Source organism: Melospiza georgiana, chromosome 4, assembly GCF_028018845.1.
Source record: "Melospiza georgiana isolate bMelGeo1 chromosome 4, bMelGeo1.pri, whole genome shotgun sequence".
NCBI classification, from domain to species: Eukaryota; Metazoa; Chordata; class Aves; order Passeriformes; family Passerellidae; genus Melospiza; species Melospiza georgiana.
The window spans coordinates 62,296,870-62,319,587 of NC_080433.1; positions in this window are offsets into that span (position 1 = coordinate 62,296,870).

Genomic DNA, 22,718 nt, shown 5'->3' on the forward strand with positions numbered 1-22,718 from the left:
TGTCCTGGGTTCAACTGGGAGAGAGCTCATTTTCTTCTTAGTAGCTGGTACACAGCTGTGTTTTGGATGCAGTATGAGGATAATGTTGATAACACATTGATGTTTTGGCAGATGCTGAGTAGTGCTGACAATGAGTCAAGGAGATTCAGTGTGCCATGCCCTGCCTGTGAGGAGTTTCACAGGAAGCTGGGAGGGAGCATGGCTGGGACAGGCGACCTGACCTGGCCAGGGGGATGTTCCACACCACAGAACACCATGCTCAGTATAAAAACTGCAGAAGCAATCGTCACTCATCTTTCCTTTCTCTCAGGTTTTATTCCCATCTCTCTCTTTTTCATTGCAATTATTACTATTAATATCACTATTATTATCATTTTTAGCATATATTTTTAATTTAATTTTAAAAATTTTATAATCTCAAGCTGCAAATTTACTTTTTTACTTCCCCCCCCCACCTTTTTCATCTTTTTGACTGAGGAGGACAGTAAGGAGAGAGTGAGTGGCTGCATGATGTTCAGTTGCTGACTGTGGTTAAACCATGACAACTTTGAGACACAGTTTGACATAATAAAACTTGTATTGGTATGGATGTTTATGGGTCAAAATCATTAAATTGCTCTTGACTTTAAAACACCTGTCAAAAAAGAGCCAAAATCCAGTTAAAATCAACCCATCCTATCCAGGTCAGTATAGAGCTGTGTAGAGTTTTCTCTGGTAATGAAGAATGATTTCTTAAAATAACCTTGCTGAGGAAGGAAACATTTTCTATAAATAATTCTTAAGAGAGAAGCTACACAACACAGCTAAGCGAATCACTATGAAAAGGTCCTGCTCCTCTTCTCTTTTCACTTTATTTCCTGGTTGGGTTTTTTTTCTTTTTTTACTTAACAATTTGACTCAACACAGCACTACACGCTTTAATTCCAGGGTGTAAGAAGAGGGATTTTATTTTTTTTTTACTATTTTCATGACAAATCCCCTCATCATTAAGCTCCAGAGACCATATAAGCAAAGAATAGTGGACTGATGGAAGGAGAAGTGAAGATACCTGCTCTACATTTCCTTTAGCTGCACCCTAACTGTGTCTGTGGGTATCACCAATGTCTACTGTCAGTGCTATGTGGACCTGACACCTTGTATGTAATAAACCTTGGAACATATTAAACTGAAAAATCAATTATAAGCATCTCTAGTCCCCACCACATCACACATCCTCTAGAACATCTGAATATCAGAGATGTCATCCTTCTGTATTCTCCCTGTTAGTGAGAAAAAAGGTCTGATTCCCTCTTCGTACCATTTACTTTGATGAAAATGATGAAAATATGTCCTTCATTATGTCATCTCATCCTGTTAGTCACAGGCATCTTTCCAACCCCTTCTTAAGGATGCACCACTTAAACAATTACCCATACCAGTTAATAGAGAGAGATGGTAACATGGCAGGTACTAATAAGTCAGAAAAGTGCAGTCCTCAGCGGAGAAAATGGTAAGGTGGAGCAGAGTGAATAATTTTGGCATATGTTTTCAAAACTTTTCCACACATTTTCTTTGCAATTACAGCAAATATCACTTTGAAATTAATTTTTGCAAAATAGTTTTGGTTTTTTTTTCCCTGTAGGCTGATAGAACCACCTAGAACTTGATCTGACTCTCATGCAAAACCATGATTAACTTTAATTGGTGATGGAAATTGATTATAGATTTTGTCTTAACGCTGACACATCCAATTGCTCTTAGAAGAGACAGACTTTATAGACCTCCAATATTGAGTCTATGTTTACAGATGATGAGAGATAAGGATGTAAGAGGATCTTATAAGAGGGTTAAAAGTTAAAATTGACAAGGATCTATGGGCGGCCACAGACATTGAAGAAGACGGGAGAGAGGAAAGAAAATATACTCCAAGGGTGTGGTTTCATCACTGGATTAAGGAGCTATGAAACTGGGCTGCTGCTACAAATAATGTTCCTCCTCCCATCCTGAGATCCTGCACTTGTTAGATCAGCTCTCTGACTCAGGTAAAAAACAAGGGATTAATTTATCTTCAGTCAGCTCTCTCCACTTTGACTCACTGAGAAGCCTCATAAACCCAGTACTGATGCAAGGGATGATTGTGCAAACAACCCTAAGGGAATATGATGGAGTTTCAGAAGATCAGAAACTCTTGACATTATTGTCAAGATTAATGCAAACAAATAGTGTGTTCCTCCTCTCAGGAAGTGACTGGTTTGTTTCTCTGAGGTTTACAGTCTCATCTAATTAACTGTAGTGATTTTAATTTCTTTTCTCCATTTTGAAAAATCTACATTGTGATTTGTTTTAATGGCCATTTCATAAACCATATTTATTATTTCAAAGGATTTTTTATGCTTTCCCACCTGCTGCTCACAGTTTAGCAATTCTGAATAACTGGCAGAAGACCCTTGATGAAAACTATGAGATATTTATTCACAGCTTCACCTTTCTTTATTAAACCCTGGCATCTGTGGTGTACCAGAATTTGTCTCAGTTAGCAAGTGTCACTCACAGTGGCAGACCACAGAACAATTTTGCCAGCCTAGAGGAACCATGTACAGGGGAAAGTTGCCAGACATGATCCTATGCTGCTGACCTTCACAGACCCAGTCTAACACCTTTGAAAACCATTGAAACTTCCCAATGTATCAATTCCCATGAACTGGAAAAACACAAAAATTCCTTGATGGTCAATTTAAATTAAAAATAGTCTATAATTATATTAATTATCAATTTTGACCAGGCTTCTGGCAGCTTTAATTAACTATGGATGCCAATAGGTCCAATGAGCTAATAGGGATGTCAATGACTTGCCCAGTTAAATACTGCTCTATGTTTGCCTATTTTTTCCTTTTTTAGCTTGACCACCCTTTTCTCTCCTGCACAAAAAATTTGTGGTGAACAGACTTGGATAAAAGCATTTAATATCAGCTAAGTTCTTTTAATAATAACTTACTTATGTAATTAGGGGAAATGGAATAAATCAGTCCTAAAGCCACAGGGTAATGACAGAGGACTGAATAAATTTCCCAGGTAACTTGGAGTCGTAGAAGATGGTGTCTCAAAACCCTGATCACAGCAATTGAGCAAATTCATGAAGCAGAGGATGTCAAGTTACTATCTTGAAAACTCTATGTATTAAGAAATCCTTAATATTAACTTTACAAATTCAGGTATCACTCTATGTAATATGCTACTAGACTTGTAAATTAGCTTCTTATCAAAACTTTGCTTTTCTCTCACATGTCTATATTTGAGAAATTCTTCAGCTTTCTTGTGTCTATCTGAGACTATGAAAAGATTTTAAGTATGGCTAAATATTTAGGGTTGACATAAGTGTTTCACTGCTGTGACTTGAAAAACCAACAGGATGAGACTCCAGAGCTACACTCGTGAGTCCGTTCTGTTGATAATTCATCTGAAATTTTCTCATGTCTGAACATTTTGATCTGGCAGTGTCTGAAATCTTGAGGCACTCAGATCAGTAAGGACACTCCAAGTCCTATGTGCTTATATAGGTACAGTCACTTCTGGCATTTCCAACTTCCTTTATTTTGGTCATAGCATACGGTAGAAACTCAAACCAATCTTAAAAGCACTTGAAAGCACTTCCTTGGCCACTATGCCCACAGACTTTCTACTCCTTTTTTGTTTTCCCGTCTAAGTGAGTTTTTTCTCTCAGTCACAAATAATTTATCACCTGGAAAGAGTACAGGGACTTCATTTTTTAATATGAAAATGAGTTTACAAAGTATATTCAGTTTGTCATTATAGAAACAAACAGTTCTTTAACACAGTCTAACTAGAGAAGTTGTTATTTCATAGTTATGTGACAAATTCAAAAAAGAACAAAAAGCTTCAGTACAGCTTAAGAATAGCTCCAGTACAGCTCTGTCCATAGCATAGAGTGATGCCAAAAAACTAGCATCTCAAGGCAGTATTGTCCTTCCAAGGGCATAGCTGCAGAGCAACATTATGCAAATAATAAAGAAAAAATAAGTTTGTTTTAATTAGTGCAACATGGGCTCAAATACCATTAATGAGCTATATTTAATTTGCTAATTCAAGCTTCCAGCACGACAATAACTTATTTCAAATTCTGCACTGAATTCCCAAATGCCTACTGCTAGGCCAGAGAGAAAAAGAAAAGCTTGTCTCTGCCTCCAGTGCAGCCATTTCAGGATAAGATTGGTGGACAATCTGAGTGTTTTGTCCTCTTGGTTCACCCTTTCCATCCTGACTCTGTGAAGGCCTGTGCTAAAGGTTTGCCTTGCCTCAACGTGTAACAATCCAAATTGAAGGTTTCTAAGCAAAATATACAGGTAAGAGACATCCCCTGAATGGCCACACAATGGAACATCACACAGTGATATTTGATGCAATTCCAGATAACCCATCATGGCTTTTGGCACAGGGTAGGTCCAAAAGCAGTAGAGACTTAAAAATTTGAAGCTGCAGCTGAGCTAAGTTACAGGGACTTTAATTTGTTTCAGCCTAGAAGTCCTCGTCCAACCACAAACCCTTCAAAAGAAAAGAAAAAGAAATTAGATTTTTCCAGCTTCATAAGCTAAACATATAAGAGGAATAAATCATCTGGAGTACACAAAAATAAATAGAGCCTAGTTTGTTACTGATTTGTGTCTTACAGTTGGCAAGGATCTGATTGGAGATGTTCTCCTGTGTATGGACAGAACCGGAGTCTCTCTCCCACCCTCATATTTTGCCATATTTAACAAATGGAGAACTCACCCTTTTCCTCAGTAGAAAGAAATTTGCAGACTCTGTCTTTACTTTTCTCAGCTCTTTTGTTATATATCTGGAAGCATGAAGTTGTCTTCAAGATTCCTACTACTTTGTAAAATTTATTTAAGTCAGTTATCATTTAAAAGGATTTATTTTGTTTGAATTTTGGAGACTATTTATTAGTGAGGAGGAGAGAGACAGATACTTCTTTAAGGATATATTTACATAAGCTGCATCTTTTTAGTACTTAGGACATAGCTTTGTTTTCCAAAAAAATGTACCTGTGCTCTGAAAGTTCATGATAGCTTTAAGATAATGAGCATGACATCAGTACATACAAGCAAATGTGGAGTCAGTAATTCACATCTAAACATTAAGGCATATCTGAAATGCCTAATTATTATGATAATAAGTTCAAATATATAAGTAGAGGCAAATAAGCATAAGTAGACATGATAGTATATCTCATACTGTGCTGTTCAAAGATTATCAACCTGTAGCACCAGAGAAAAAATGTTACAGACTAGTATTCACATCAGAAACAAGAAGAAACATAAATTTATTGTCAGTCAGGAAGGTAATCAGAACTGAAGCAAGCAAAAAATTTGATAAACTTTGAGTTAAATTCAGTTCTAATTTAACATAGCAGACATTTTGCTAATACAACACCAACTGAATCCTTTGATAACTCTTAGAAGTTCCACTTTTTGGTATGAAATACATCAAGAATAAAAAGTGTCTGTGACATTTAGTCATCTTAATGAAGCAGATAATTCATGTCCATGTTTTTTTTATTATTACCTTTGCTTGTACCCCAAGACAAAAAGCAGAAAAAAGATTTAGAGAAAAACTTTGGTCAGGAATCTGGGCTTAGTATCCTCTGAGAGTATCCTAAAAGGTAGCTGAGATTTTTTAAGGAAACCAAGCATACCATGAAATTTCCAAAGGCTGTGTTTAATTTTCTAAGTATCTAGAAACCCTAATCTTAGATTTATGAACATTTTCAAGGACTCTCTTGAAGACTCAGGTTGGCATTGCTGAATTCTGAGACAAAACTGAAATAGGTTTATTTGTCTTGCAGTTCTTTTAGAACTTCATCTCACTGAAAAAAATGGAAATTCACCAACTTTGTTTTCTGCTTACATTTATTAATGCACAGTGATGGGTTCTGTTTATACTAGGATAGCATTTCTCTGGCTACAGTAGAATTTTTCTTCAGATATTTATAAAATTTTTAAACACTGCAGGCAAGGCAGATATAATAATGGGAAAATAATATAATTTTCTGTTAGGTTAAAAACAGATGATGAAATTATTCACATGGAACAAATTAGAAATTATTTGCATCATTTGGCAAACTAAAAAACTAAAGTTTTACTGCAAAATAATTTATTTAATCTGATTCTGACAATTAAATCCTACTTGTATATTCTCTTTATTAAGTTAATATATCTTAATTATAAGACCAAACCCTGCCTCAAGAAACCTTTTGGTATAAAAATATAATAAATTCTGAAAATTAAGTGCTTGGTTTAAAAGATATGGAAATTAAATTACCAGTCTCCTATGGAAACATAGGCTCTCACTTTTATAAACTAACTGCTCAGGAGCCTTCCACAAAGATTTAAATGTAGATTAAAAAGATAAGGGTGGTAGAGAACTTTAGATGGTTAGAGAAAAGGGGAGATTTCATGGACCTTCCTGGCAGACTGGTCTGGAGAGGTTTTGCAGATAGAGCAGCCTGAACCTACCAGTGAAACTTAATGACACTTGTAAGATATACAGGGCTGATACCATCTAGCAAAGGTCCTTTCCATCAGGCATTTCAGCTAGAACTACTATCAGTTACTGCAGTTTTTACTTTCATTTTAGCCACTCTTTGATGTGTTTATGGGTGATAAGGGAGAGAGGCAAATGGGATAGATAGATAGATAGATAGATAGATAGATAGATAGATAGATAGATAGATAGATAGATAGATAGATAGATATTATTTCTTATACTATATAAAACCACAAATTAAAAAAATGCTGTAAAAAATAAGTGCCAAGACCAATAACTGAATGTCTTTAAGCATAGAAGTGTTCCCAAGGCAGAGAGGTAAAGTTGGGAGCCAAAGATCTGCTTCATTTCCTCCTTGTCACCTCTGTAGTCTTAGGCATGTGAGTGATCACTAAACAAAATTAATTATTTAAAAGTTTTTGTTGATAAACTGTATATTTGTTTAAGGAGCTCACTGAAGATGGTAAAATAAGAGTTAAATCATAGCAAAAGGACAAAACAGAATCATGCATTCTATTGACTATAACCCAGGACCACAGCAACTTGACATGAGCAAGCACTCTGAAAACAATTGCAAAATAAACGGCAACCACCAGAATTATCAAGTCATTTATCTGTGATTCCTGAAAGCAATTAGGGAATTCCATACCCACAAAAGGCAATTTAGCACTTTCAGTTTATGCGACTGGTTACATATGATGCTTTTGCTTCATTCTACAGTAAAACTTGTTACAAACATTCTTACTTTCTTACTATATGCATTGAATGGAACTAAGGAAGCATTTCAATTATTAATAATGATGAGTAATAGGCTACAGTTTATTTTCCCAGGTCATTTACCTCTTTTATGTGGTGATGAAGAAGAAGTTTAATTTTGTCACTGTCATTACCAAGACAACAACAACAGAAGCACAGTAAGAAACTTGTCTGTATAATCAATCTGATGTTTTAATATGCTTGGGTTGGCACATTTGACTCCAGTGTATAACCTTGAAATAAAACCAAAGCTGTATTATACAGGCTTTGAATATCTCAGTCTGATTTAAAACTACATATCATAAAGTAGTTTTAAAAGCAACAAATTTATTTAAGAAATGTTTTAATGGTTAGTAAAAGTCAGCAAATTGAGAAAAGCTCTTTAGGTAGCTAGCTCTATTATAAGAATTTAAGGCCAGTCTCTATGGATTATGAAATTAATCCCATAGTAATAGGAGAGTTGGGTGAGGCTGCTGTGTTACCTTTCTCAGTTATTTATCAATGGCATTGGAGATCTGCAGAGATCCCAGTCAACTGGAAGCTAGTAGATGTTTTTTGTACTTCAAAAAGGGCAAGAGAAGACTAGTAATTATAGGCCTGCAAGTCTTACTTTGGTGTCTGGTAAAATTTCAGACAATTGTTCAGTGAGGTATTGAAAAACTCATGAAAGACAATGCAGTCATCTGTCAAAGCTGACATGGGTATGTGGAGGGAAAGTCATGCCTTACTAAGTGAGTACCCCATTATGAGTATCCTAAAGTTACCTTCCTCCTAGATGGAGGCAAGATACTGGATTTGTTGTTGGGTTTTTTCATTTTAATAAAGCTTTTTATACTGCTTCTCACAGTATCCTCCAAGACAAAATGTCCAGCACGCGGATAGACATATATATACTGCAATGAGTGAACAACTGGATGAAGGGTTGGGCTAAAAGAGTTTGTAGCAAATGGAATGATATCTGGCTAGTAGCCAGATATTACTGGGATTCCACAGGACTCAATTTTAGGGACTCTTTTATTCTCTTCCATGTTTTTATCCATGACCAGAACAAAGGAGTTGAATGCACACTAAGTTTGCCAACAGTACAAAATTTGTATAAGTTGTTGATTACCTTCAGGAGAGATCTTGATGGATTAGAGCCTTGGGCAGGCACCAACCATATGAAATTTAACAAGGACACCTGCCAGATTCTGCACCTGGAACATTGTGATCCTGGTTATATGCATAGAATGGGGGGACAAGGACAGAAGTGCAGACAGGAATACAGGGGCTTTGGTTGACAGAAAACTCAATATGAGCCAACAGTGTACCCTGGCAGACAAATGGTCCAATCATAACCTGGAGTGCATGAAGTGCAGTGTAGCTAAGCAGTGGAAAGGAGGGATTGTCCCACCATACAGCATTGGTGCAGCCTCAACTCTTGTCCTGACTGCAGTTTTGAGCCCCACAATATAAGAAGGATATAGAAATAGTGGAATATGTCCAGAGGAAAGCAACAGAGATCATTAAAGGACTAGAGGACAAGACTCAGGAGGAGTGGCTGAGGATATTTAGTTTGTTCCCCTTAGAAAAGAAGAGTCTGAGATGTAACCTCATTGCTGTCTGCAATTTCAGACACAAGGTGAGTAGAAACAAAGTGCCGATCTTTTATCTCTGGTGTCTATTGATGCATGTGAGGGAATGGCTTAAAAAACTGTATTGGGGGATACATCTATTCACATTGGATATTAGGAATATGCAATTTCCTGAGTGGGTGGATCAATCATTAGCACAATCTGCCCAAGTAAGAGTCCACGGCCCAAAGCTGGTGTTTGCTTTTCAAGGTATGTGTGTACAATTGATATATGTTTTTACCTCTAGGTTTTTTGTGTGGAATCAAGATTTGGACCTGATCTTCTTGTGTCCCATCCAAATCAGGATAATCTATGATCCTGTTATTCTAGTGAGAGTCCGTACACTTCAGGAATTGGTCCTGAACAATTTTTAGTTGTCTGCTTTTTCTCAGCAGATTTTGTGTTCATGGATGCTGTGGATGTGGGAAAGACTACACAGATTTTCTGATTCCTCTAGGGAAGGAATTTTTACTGTAAATATACCACCCTCATAAAAGAAGGATTGAGACAGAGGATGAAATACAAAATACCAAGGTCTTGATCTGGAAAGCAAGTACATTTTCTTTCTAATAGGCAGAGAGAGAAGAAAGAACAGCCTCATTGCCTGATGAAAGCAGCATCAAAATATGGAAATAGGAAAGAGATTCATCTAGTTTTCTACTCTTTCTGACAGGTAATGTGAGGTATTTTTTAATTGATCAGTTTTATTTACAAGATTATTAGTTACTTACAAGGATTAAACTCTTCCCACATGATGAACAAGCATTTAATGGGATAAATAAGTTCATTAAAGCATTACTGGCCCCATCCCAGGAAATGATATTGGTTATGCTCTATTGTAGAATCAATATTTTGTTTTTTTAGTCAGTGATGGCAGAAATCTTGGAAATCCTTGCTATGTTGCAGTTAACAGACACTCAAATAAGAGAAGAACCACCTAGTCCAAGTCTTCACCTGTGCAGTGCACTAAGTACTTCAGCAACCTGTCCAGTCAAAATATGTGTTAGAGAGAGAGATATAACATCCCCAAATTCTCTCTCAAGAGTCAGTTTCACACTCTGATAGGTGTCAGAGACTTGAAACATACAATTTATAGGAGTTCTGATAGGTACTCAACCCAATACTCTAACTTTTCAGAAATTTACTTGCAGTTTTTACTTAAGTTCAAGACCATTTTTAATTGCTTCTTTATAGAAACATAAATAATCTTAATCTTAAATAATCTGTCTGTTGGCATAGGTTTTACATAATTTAAATATTAATAGACTCCATGTTTTATCTTGACTATTAATTAAACATGCTAAATATATTATCTAGCTTTTTCAGTCTTTCCCCCGTGTATCATTCTCTCTATCTTTTTTAATTGTGTTACTTTTTTGCCATTTCCTTCAGATTTGTCAATATTCCTCACTAGTAGAGAGATAGAACTAATTGTAATGATTTGGGTGTATGTTCTAAGAAGTTACATCTCAAAATATTATTAACTTGTTGATTTAAGTGTGATGATTTTTGTCAGGAAAGGATGGCACAGTGGTTTAAATGCTATCCTGGCCATCAAATATTTGGACTTTTTTCTCTGAAAAAGCCAGATATCCTCTGTAATTTTAGGCAAATCCTTCAGGGTCAAATGCCAATGAGGTCCTTAAGGCAGACCTTTACTGGGCTTTGTGCAAAAAAAAAGAGGGAAGTCATCAAGATCTCAGGAACTTGAACCATTAGAGTTACACAGGCTTAGGTCAGTGCTGCATTTACAGTTTTGAGACATGGATATTTTCCTAAACATTCTTTATTAAAGAGGTTAAGAAGCTGTAAATTTTCCTGGCTATCAAGTTTATTTTAAACTATATTTTATTCCAATACTTTGGTGATTAAGATATTTTTTCTGAAATCAAAGACATTTTACATATTCTATTACCTGTATTCAAACCCCAAATCCTACTTTGTTCCCTCTTTTCCCTCTGCCCTTTTTTTTGGCTGGTAAGTTTGAATTCCCTCCTGCAGTTGTGGCAAATATTCATTTTTAGTACTGATTAAAGCACTCAGCTAGGAAGTACTGTCTACACAGAGGTGACTGAAGTTCAGTTTCTTTGGCAGTTAAAATGTTCCCACCATTTAATTAGTGGGGACCAGAAGAGAGACAGGGTAGGAAGCAGAGCTGGTGCCGTGCATTAATTCATCGTATTAATTTGAGGTCAATCAGTAGCTACTAGGAAAGTCCTCTACTGGCTCTAGTTCCTCATCTTCCTATATCCATAGGTTGCCCATGTATAAGATAAAAAATAATAGTATATTCAAATAATTGTCTTAAAAGCATTTTCTTTGCAGAGCTAAAATATGGTTGAATGTTCTTGAGATTTTGAGATACCACTGTACTATGGAATGAGGGATAATTAGGACCCTTCAAGAAATGGTAGGAAGCCTAAAACTCTCTTTCAAAGCAGAGTTAATTAACTTTCCACTTTTAATTAACTTTTCACAGTTTTATGGGTTTTTTAAATTATTCCTTCATGTTAGTCTCTCATTTTATGTATACACATGATCTATACAGTGAAAACTCACTTATTTTCTGCTGTGCTGAAACACAGTTTCCTGAACTGTTTTATTTTCTTTCTAGCTTATGTTTCCATGGGATCCCATCCCATTGTTTTAATATATAGATCCGAAACAGATTAACAGATACTCATTTGTGAGTTTCATTAACTTGACATTAATCCCCTTTTCCAATTCATTAACAAAGATGTTAACTACTACAATACTTAACATTGATTCCTTTCCACACTATTATTTGTTTCTTCCCATTCAATACAAAGCCATTTACTACGAATATCCAGTAACCTTTACTACGAATATCCAGTAGACCTTCAAACAAGGTAATACAGGTAAAAGAGATAATACATTTTGGTTAAAATAAGATGCTCTGGTCCCTTCTCCTGAAGATTTGAGAGCAAGTGGAAATGTCTGCTAGAAGAACTCAAATTACTGCATTTGCAGTTTTGACTAAATGATCTCAGAGTCATTAGAAAGAGCAAAATATGAATGTTCAGTAGCTAGAGTTTCAGAAGAATGTCAATCTGCTCCTGAAAAGATGCAGGGAAATATTCTTTATTAAAAAGACAGTCCACTTCTAAGAGCAATCTCTTATCCATACTGTGCCATGCTGTACTATCAGTATCTTTTTTTTCATAAAACTGTCTAGACATCTGCTAAAGTTCATTGCTTTGATGACAACTTATTCCATATGTGTCCTGTCTCAAAGAAATTGCACTGCCTGAAACTGGCATTTCTTCAGCTTTCTATACTTCAGATATTGTGCATGCTCTCATTTTGAAACTAAATACCCCACTCCTTTCTTCTAACCTGTGAACTGTTTGAAATTCAAAACAACACATATGCTCTAACTTGTCAGTTTAGTGCTTTGATACCATTCTCCCCTGCATTTTTCCTCTTGCACCTGTTTCAGCCATAGGACACGGCACACAGAGGTATCTCTCTGACAGCCCCTCCCTTCTGTCTACATGGCTTTTCTCTCTTGCCCTCCTTCATCCCTGGCTTATTCCCTGCCTCCTCAGCTCTCTTTCTTTTACTTCTGGCCTCTTGTACTAGGCCTCTCCCCAACATTTTTTGGTTTACTCCCTCCTTTGAAATGGGAGGACAGGAGGCTGGCAAGGTGTGTGTTTGAGAGCAGAGCAGCTGTGAGGCTGCAAATCCTGCTCTCACCTGCTGAGCACCAGATGGTGCCTCAGGAGGAGCTGCTTGGGCGGCACAGCGAGAGCACCTGATCCTCTTGCCACTTGCACTTGATTTGCCCACATGCCTTGATGGCTGTCAATGAACAGCTGGGCCCAAGAGGGAAAAGGATCCAGGAGGGGCAGCCCTCAGTTTGAGTGGAGACACTGGGGCAGTCTGGAACAGCAGTGTGTCTCCTGGTTAAACTACTGCCCCTGCCCACAGCTGTCTCTGTCAGCTGCATTTGCAAGCAGGGCATCAGTGGATAAACCCCTGCTCTCCCCTTCACTGCCCCTCAACAAGCCAAACAAACTTGGCTGCTGGGTTTAGTTATAAGTCAACCATTTTACAGAGGGATCTGTGTTTGTATTTGCTGTTACTTTGCAGTAACAGCAAAGATGTAAAGTGAGCCACTGTTCTAAAAAGGCTTCCATGAAAACCTCTCAGCATTGTTTGATGCCCTGAAGAGGTTTCTGGTGCTAACATGACTACAGCTCTCTGAGTAATGCTTTCCTTAACAATATTGCCAAGTGTTAATTAAAAAAGAAATTAGAGATAGTTCTTTGACCTGATTGTAGTCCTGCATTAGAATTGAGTTTGCCAAGTGAATTTTAAAGGAAAAAAAAAAAGCGTATAAATCCTCTTGTGTTTTAAAACGACATTGAAATTTTATATATTATGTATCATGGCCCAAAAATGTCTTGAAAATACAAAAAGAAAGAAAAGGACTGGTATAACCCCTATGCCAATTAATACTTTTCACTGGATATTAATTTGTGGGCATTAACCCCTTTTAATTGACCTTTAGACATATGATTAGGCAGACAGCGAGCTCTGCTGACCAGCACATATATAATTATCTAATAGCAAGGTGAGGTAGAACTGGTCTAATCTCATTTCATCCCTGAGACTTTATCACCATTTGGCCTAGTTCCCTTTATCCAGAGATAACAGCCTTATTTGGCAGTGAATTAAAGAACCAAGTAGCTTTGCATTGTAATATAGGTCAAACAAAACCAGCACATTTGGTGTTGGGTTGTTTGACAAGCAAAACGCCTGGAGATTACTGGGGGTGGGAATAAAACAGTTGCGAAGGACTGTAGAAGATTTTTAGTCTTTAAATAGTGCAAAAAAAGGTCAAAGATTTTAGTTTGAGCCATTCAGCAGGTCCAGGGGCAGTTCATTGTGCTATCAGGCCAGAAATCAGAATTTAAATTCCAAATCATCTGGCAAGGACTTGGAGCAATGTGAAGATTTGGCCAGTGTCTGGGAGATTTCCCCTCAATAATTTTAAATGAAGTCTCCTATTTGACTCAGGAGTAAAAATCTGCATGAGAAGGAAAGTGAGCCTTTCAACTCTTTCAGTTTCCTCATGAGTAGTAGCACTGGTAAACTTGTTTGAAGAAAGCAAAAGATTATATCTGAGATCACGTCCCCCTGCTCAACTGATCTTTTCAATAAAAACAACCTGTTTTCTCACCTACAAAATAATCTAAGCATTAGGTTATTAGATCCTTACTGGTCATCCTGATTTTGTTCTCAGCATATCCAGTAAAGACCCCAGAAGTGATTGAAGAACTTCTGTGATTTTCAAGATTTGTAAAGTCACTTCTACAGGTGGGGTACAATGGTATTAACTCATTTGATGCCACACTAGGTTATTTCGGCATATGCTCAATCACATGAAATTAAAAATATTCCAGTGACTCATAAAGCACTTAGCAGATTTTATTAGAATTTTTTGCTGTATCATTTCTTTAAAAGTGGATGGCTGCAGGTATTATTCATGAACAGCAGATAAGGTACAGTGCTACAACTCCCACTCATACAAGCTTTTTCAGCTTCTATTGCACCAGTGACTGTCTGTACTCAGTAATCTGTCCCAGACAAGTGTGTTGCAAGTTTTGTTCAGGTTTACTAAATATGACACTGTTTACAAACTGATCTACAGAAGTGTGCCAAAAAATTAGGGAAAGAGGAACTGTAGGTAAAGTAGATTTGGAGGACTTTTCCTTTTAATTTGATTGTTAACATAAATAAAATTACACTTCTTTCTGGTATGGGGATAGAGAAAGGGAAATAGTAGTATATCTTTGATCTGTTGCTGGGACAATCTCATTTTTGGGACTTATACCAATGACCATTAAAAAGAGCTATCTCATAGCCAATGGGAAAGCATTCTGTGCCTCCCCTCAGAAAACTTACTGGAAAGAAATCTTGATAAGCAATGGGTTGATCACTTACCCAGAGCTTTGCTAGGAGATTGGATCTAGGACACGTGGCTCTTTGGAGTTTAATTCTTCACTGACTATCATCCATAAAACTATCTTGTGTCCTTGGTTGAAGGGGATGCAGTGGATCCTCCACAGTCTTGAGTGTCACATGAAACTCAATGCTTCATGCGTGTATATGGACACTAAGCATAAACATTGGGTTAAATTACAAGCACAAACCATATTGGTGATTCTGGGTTCATGTGGGAAAACACTTTCCACATATCCACGTGCTCTGAAGAAAGTGGTATCAGCTCCCTAAATTTTATTTGGACAGCTAAATACTGATAGTTCTGCTGTGTCTGCACAAGCACAATTTACTATATGGATGGAGATTTAGTGGGGCAGGAGGTGGTCTCTAGCTCCATTGAAGTAGCTGTGTAATGGAGTAATGTTCTCCAATTATGCCACGTGTTGTATGGAGGCGGCTTGTGGTTGCATTGAAACTCCTTCAGACTAATTTAACAGAAAAAAAAAAAGGGGAGGACATAAAGCTGCCTTCATGCATCTATGCATGTTTTTAATAGAGAACTAGGCTACAAAAAACTGACAGAACAGGAACAACAGAAACAAATTTAGGATGGAACTTTAATTTGCAATCACACTATTGAGGCTACAAAATCAGAAAATAAATAGCTGTGAAATGTATCCTAGTTAGACAGGAGCAGTAATGCAATTTTTGGAATTCAAGGAAGCTTTATTTTGATTTATTTTCCTATTTCAAGAAATGATGATATCTAATTCTGCCAAGTCTGATATCTTTGTGGCCTCTGATATTGTAGTGTAACATTTGGTCCTCAAGATATTAATCAAAAAATTTTTGAATCTACAAAGATATTTTAAATTATTCTGTCAGGAATCTAAATGCACAATAATGCCAATAAAGATCATATTTTTTCAGATTTTACTTCTACTATTGTTTCTGAGAATTGGGGAGCAAATGAGTATGTATAAGGAGCTTAGTGTCTATTAGCTGCTAGGAAGATATTAATGATTTTGTTACTAGATTTCAGAATTATGTTCCTCAATCTGAATAAGCAGATAGATTTAGGTAGATAGTTTTGATACCACACACATAATCCAAGGGATTTAGGGAGCTTCTTACATTACCCTGTGCGATTGCAATATAAATACCACTCATCAAACAGCACAAGTTTAGAAAGATGATCCATGCACATGGTGGTAATAGATCTTAATGTGGTTTTTTTTGCACAAAGTAACACATTTCTTGTTTATATGAAAATGTCATGTAGAGAAACTTTAGATTTTGAAATCCTCAGTGACGAAAGAGAATCAAAGAAAAGTACATCAGACCTGCCTTAAAGTGCTAAGAAATGTGTCTGATAATCGGAATTTCTATGTAGTTTCTCTTGGAGTCTATCAGATAATGAATGGAACTTCTACAACAACGCAAACAAAAGTAAAATTTGAAATATGGCTTTAGGAAGAAATGTCAACATAATAAGATTAATTACATAAAAATATCATCAGCATGAAAAGAAAGACTTGACCCTTCCAAACATCTCCAATTTTTAAGTTAAAATCATGTTGGACAACTTTTATCTCTCCCTTTTGCTAACATTCAGGTAAACAAATGACATTTCTGTAAATGATTCCAAGAAAGTAAAATCGGACCTATAGATTTTAGTCATAAAACAAAATATATTTTGTGACATGGGAACTGCCTAAATTCAAGACTCACATTCCAGACTAAGACATATAGAGCTAATCAATACACATCATGGCTCACTTGGGATGCCTTACAGCTTCACACTGCACTTCCAATTTCTATTCCTGTAAGACTTTTAAGAACCAGATCTAGTGGCTAATTCTTGAAATCTTACAGCCTCAAAAATGAGCAAGTTCTTACGACTGCTCGTACAGGAAACGTTGAGTACTTCTGTGTATCCTTTGTATATACAGAAGCGTGCAGATTTTAGCCTCCTGTTTTGCACAGCATGAGAGCAAGGCAGGGATGGAACCCATCCACCATTCTGAAACCAGGGTTTGGTCCTCTGGGTCTGGGCGAAATGTGGAGCTTCACTCTCCCGTGCCCACTCTGCAGGGACTCACTGGGGTGTCCATGGCCTGCCTCCTGCCTCTGTTCCTTGCTCCTGAAACTTAAGCTCTGAACTGTCCCAAAATAGGGTTGGGTCTCATTAGTGTAATTTGCATCTGCCTTTTTTCCTACAGGAAGTTATGCATACAGATTTATTTCCTATGATTCAACCTCAAAAGACCATAAGTTTGAACACAATTATGCAGAGGACGGAATAAAAAGCTTACTTTTATTAGGGAATAAATGTCATTTTACTTCAGTCAGGACATGAGAGGGAAAAGGTAAAGTAATATGACAAAAAAGACTACAGCCATTGAGTGAGAAATTTTGAAATTATGATGAAAGAAAGAAAGAAAGTGCACAATAGACCTTGTAATGAAATCCATATTTAACTGAATAAGCTAAGGTTCATAAACCCAGATTTTTAGAAATTTTGAGCACTTTCTTTTTGGTGCTCAGCTACCTAATCTTAAATTAGGCTCTGGAAAATATTTATTATTTTCAAGGCTATAAGCAAAAGAATATTTACAATATTATTAAGTTCTGTAATACCCCAAATTTTCCCTAAACACCAGGAGTTCACAGATAGCCAAACTGTGCCCACATTACTCATATTTTGGCTTCAGGATGTCACTATGAGATTTCTAGATTTCTACACATCTTTCTGCAGATAGCTTAATTTAAATCTTGTCCAGGAGTTCAAAATAGAGCTGAAAATAAAAGTTTGGTTTATTTTGCCTTCTAAGCAATCTCAGAAGAAACATCAGGAAACAAAGAGAGGCTGAGAGTTTTGAATTCAGTCCCAGAGGAAGGAAAATTATTTCAGGTTTATAAGCATGTCAAACCTAGGGTATACTGTCATTGCTGAGTGACTCTCCTACACACATTCATTTGGCTCAGAACTCTGAGTGATGCTGTTGTTCATGTTATTCATTTGTCTATCCAGAAAAAAGAATAAAAAAAGGAAAAAGTAATGAATGAATAAGGTTAAAGAATAACATGGTGCATAAAAAAGGCACTCATCTTTGCAGAATAGAATGTAATTGTTGACCTCAGTAGCCAATATTGCTCATTTTTCCAGGTAAACCTTTACTATTTGCCATCCCTTTGATTATAAAGTTCACTGATTCCAACACCACTCTTGGTTGTGCTTCACTCTGCAATATGTCACATCATTTGAGGATGTTCAGCACAGATAATTAACAGGTGACCTTTAAAGTTATCTCTAAAACTCTTCTAATTTATTTTAACAGAAAAAAAGTAATAGTGCATGTGTAAGCCATCCATGCATCAAACCCAGTCATCTAAAGTAAATTCCAGTTCACCTTTAAGTATCAAAAGGCTTAAGCCTATTTACAGCTTGGATTTACTAATAGTTAGAGAAAAAATATAGTTTGGCAAATCCTGTCTGAAGTTAAAAATCACACAATTCAATGTTTGCCTTTTAAATGTCATATTGAAGGAAGTTTCTCTGGCGGATGAGAGCACAGTATGATGGTTAAACCCATTTTCTTAAGAATCCTTGAGAATCAAGATAGAAAAGTGGTGCAGCACATCAATTCTCATGTTTAAAGCACACATTTTTGTAAATGAGTGTTTTCCTTCCCTTTAACCAGAACTTTTGACATGAGTAAATGTCTTGAAAAATTATTTATTTGGATTGCACTGCACATACTGTCTTCATGATTTAAGATCCACAACATTATGAGGAACATAAATTTGCTTTGAATGCCTGTTTTTCAGTGAGTGCTTGATTTTATATATTTTTTTACTTCAGGAAATTGTAGTAATATAATGTATAAAATTAATGTAATAACTAGTAATTTCTTTTAAAAAATTTTAAAAAATCATTGCATTAACCTGTTCTTCCTCTTTTCCTTTCATACATGTGGTAATAGCCATCATACAAACATACTCAGAGACATGAACACATGGACTTGTTCTTATAAACCCTAAAAAGCTCAACAAACAGTTACATTTGTTATGCCTATTTTATATATATATATATATATATATTCATTTATTTATTTATTATTACTATTATTATTATTATTACTATTATTAAGGACTTAAAGTGAAAGGCTTAGGCTGAAAAACAATTTTGCATGTCAGACAGTTTATGTACTTTAAAACCAGGGAAGATCCAGGATGTTGTAAATCAGCACGATGTTTGCTAATGAATGTTTGCTCCTTCTTTCATAAAGGCAGGTCCTGTTCCAGAGTAGCACACAGAAAATTAAATTGTCCATGACTCTTGGCCCTTCTAACACCACCTAGATCTTCTGCTTTTTTTGCACTTACCTGGATCTCAGATAAGAAGATGAAGCAGTTCTGTATAGCTGTGATGCAAAAAAAGTAAAGAACTGCTCTAATCTCTTCTGACTGCTACTGAAGACATTATACTTGTGTTATTTGGCCAAAAGCTGCAAGATCCTACATTACTGGGAGGGCATCTCCCAGTCTGAAGGTTTTTGGATTCCTTCAACCTTCTTCATTCTTAAAGACAGATAAGAAAGACACGATTGAAATATTATCTGTATGTGATGCGAAGTACTTGATTCAAAAACACTGGAAATCCTGAGAGTTTGTAGAAAATATGAGCATGTACTCATTTATGAGAACAGTCATAGCTGTCTGAGATTTCTTGCAAAATGTAGATAATTAACTCTTTCTAGATGATGATGATGATGATGATTCTCTGTGATATCTTGGCCTCTGTGATATATACAATAGATAGAACCACCTATGACTCTTGTTTTTTATCAAGATATCATCCTGCCTTATTGATCTGTTTGATAGGGGACATCCAGGAAAAATATTTCCTGGCCCTACTGACAACTAATAATGTACCAGTTGAATGTGCAGTATAGCTACACACTAGCAAGGTTTCTGCTGGGTTGTCTTCAACAGCTGTGCTTGCTTTAAACACTGGGCTTTAGCAAATACTTAAGAAAAAGCATGTGTTGTGCATACCTACCACTCCGGCTTGATGTAATATAAGCTTGTGCAATATAAGACAAATTATTTCAACACAGCACTCAAAGATTTGGGTAAAGTATATTCAAATGCTTCATACTCAGACCAGTCCTCCTACTATGCCAGTGATGTCACCTTTAATTTCCTTTCAAAGAACTGACATTTCTGGTTCACAAAGTACCAAAGACATTCTCAGACCTAAACACGTTCTAAAATACATGAGACCAATATAAGCAGTAAGAATAATGCCTGTAAAAACAAATGAGAAGGGTTTTAATGAAAACCTCTGCATACATTTCAGCATCTGAGAGCCTTCCTAGGAATTAAATTTACAAAACAAATTCTCTTTACTCAGTTTTCAAAACAGTTAATTATCAACTAGGAGACCAATGTCTCACCACATGCAAAATGGTAGGAAACTTAGAAAACAACATTAATGTTTTAGATTAAATTTCATAGCTCATTATAATGTGGCTATATTCTGTGGAAGTAACAATTTGCAGTGCTCTTTTTCAGCTATATAAATATCAGCTGCATTTTTTGCAGTTTTAGTCGTTTTCTCTTTAACAAAAAGAACAATTTTTATCACAGCAGTTCAGAAATAGATTTGTATTTTACTCCATGCTGTATCTTTTCAACTGAAGACCTCAAGAACAGTAGTGCCAACTCAAACCTGGAGGGTTTAGTATAGGGTCTTGTTTCTATAAGTATGTCTGATAATGGATACTGAAGAAAAACACACAAAACAGCACAAGTACAGAGAATGAGTCTATTCCTTCTATACTGTAGACAGAAATGGCTTAAGAGCTTCTTAACTGGTGATTGCCTGCAGACCATCATCTTTAGCTGACACCAGTGGACCTCTTACCATGCATTTCTTTAATTTTTTTTTCTGAATCCTCCTGTTTTTCTCACCTTATCACCTTATTTTTCAATAATAAGGCAAGAAAATTCATAATTTCTTTATAAATTGGATGGGAAGAATAATTTTAATTGTATTAAAATTTTCAGCATCATGGTATTTTTGATGCACTTAATACTGAACAAGAAATGGTGAATACTTGTTTTTTATTCATTCTTTCATTTTATAATCTCAGTCATCTTTTTACTAAGTAGTAAAGCTCCAGTTTGACTTCCATTCACAGGAAAGCTTCTCAACATCTCATTTAAAAAAGAGGTTGTTATTTTTAGTTAAGCAAAATTGCTTGTCAAAATAATTTCAGCCTGACTTCCTAAGAGTTTGCATTTAACTTGTTTCTTCTTCATTCATTATTTTTTAGGTGCTGCCACAATTTACAATTTCTAAACTGTATTCTTCTTTTTGACATCATCTGTTAGAGTGCCAATAAACTCCACCAAACTTTGTGTTCTTTTCTTTACATTTGGGTAGAAATGGTGTTTTGTTTTTTTATTTGTCAGTCAGGGATATGCATGAACACTGAACAACTGATGTGCTAATTGTAAGCAGCCTAAGTTTCAGCTGCTACTTAGAATGGCTTTGTAATTAGCATTCTCATTTTAATCTCATTGCCTTACTTGAAGGTAGACAATGCAGTGTGCATTTTTATGTCTCCTTTCATCCAACTGAGATGATGAATTTTACACTTCACACTCACTATGAGAAAATGGCTAACAGCTACATATAGAACTGCACTACTTAAAAGAAAATCAAGGATTACTACTGTTCTAACATATTTTTTAAGTATTTTCTCCTACTAACTGATTTTTTTTTAACACTTGGTCTGTGCACTATTCCTCTTCATTATATTAATCTTATTTACTTGGGTAAATGACCAAAAGACTAAAGAACCAAGTTTACAACTGCTATTCCTTTACAGCTTCACTAATTCCCCTTGATATTTTGAAGTCATAACTGTTTTATTAATCAAATTGCTGACTTTTTAAATCTCTGAACACTTCCTATTTGGGCAGGAATTTAATTGATCTTAACTGAATGGTACAATTTGACAGTATAAACTTATTTACTTTAAGGAAATAATCCTTTTTTTAGTATATATTGTTCACTAGAACGATATAGAAAAAAAGATGTATGTTCATGTCAACTGACCTACAAGGTACATGGAACTTACCCTGTCAGAGCAATCCCAGCCCCTGGATCACAGCATGCACAGCTGCCTCGAAGGGCAGGACAGCTTTCTGATGTATCTGCAGACAAAGCTGCCTTCTGGCACTTAAGGAGCCTGGAAAGAGCAGGTCCAATGTTGTGCTTTTCCACTGAGTGAAATTCCCGTGGGAGGTGGTTCAAGGGCCAAGCAGAAGCAGCTCTTCAACCATGATATCTGGGAGAAGACACACACACTGCTGTGTCTCTACAACACCTACCATGACACACTGAGCATCTGTGTGGTATAATAAGGTTTTTGACTCTTTGCTCCTGTCCTTATTTAATAAATTGCAAAATAATGTAATTAGGCAATTAAAGGATCAAGAGTATGCATTTGATATTTCACATCATTTTTTTGGACTACCTTTACAGGCAGGGGGTGCAAGATATTCTCTCAGTGCATATGGGAAAGTAAGCCCCATTCTGTCTTACAATCTATATTAAAATTTTACAAAATGTACAAGAGTATTCTGTGTTCAAAGGTTGCTTTATGGGAGAAAGAAAGAGGAATTGTCCGGTCATCAGGAGAAACAGAAATTTAAGGTATAATTAATGTCTTCCTTTGCAATTTTTTGGACACATGCTGTAGTTTCTAACATGCTTATTCTAGCCAATAACATGTTGCAGCACAATGTTTTAAGAAAATG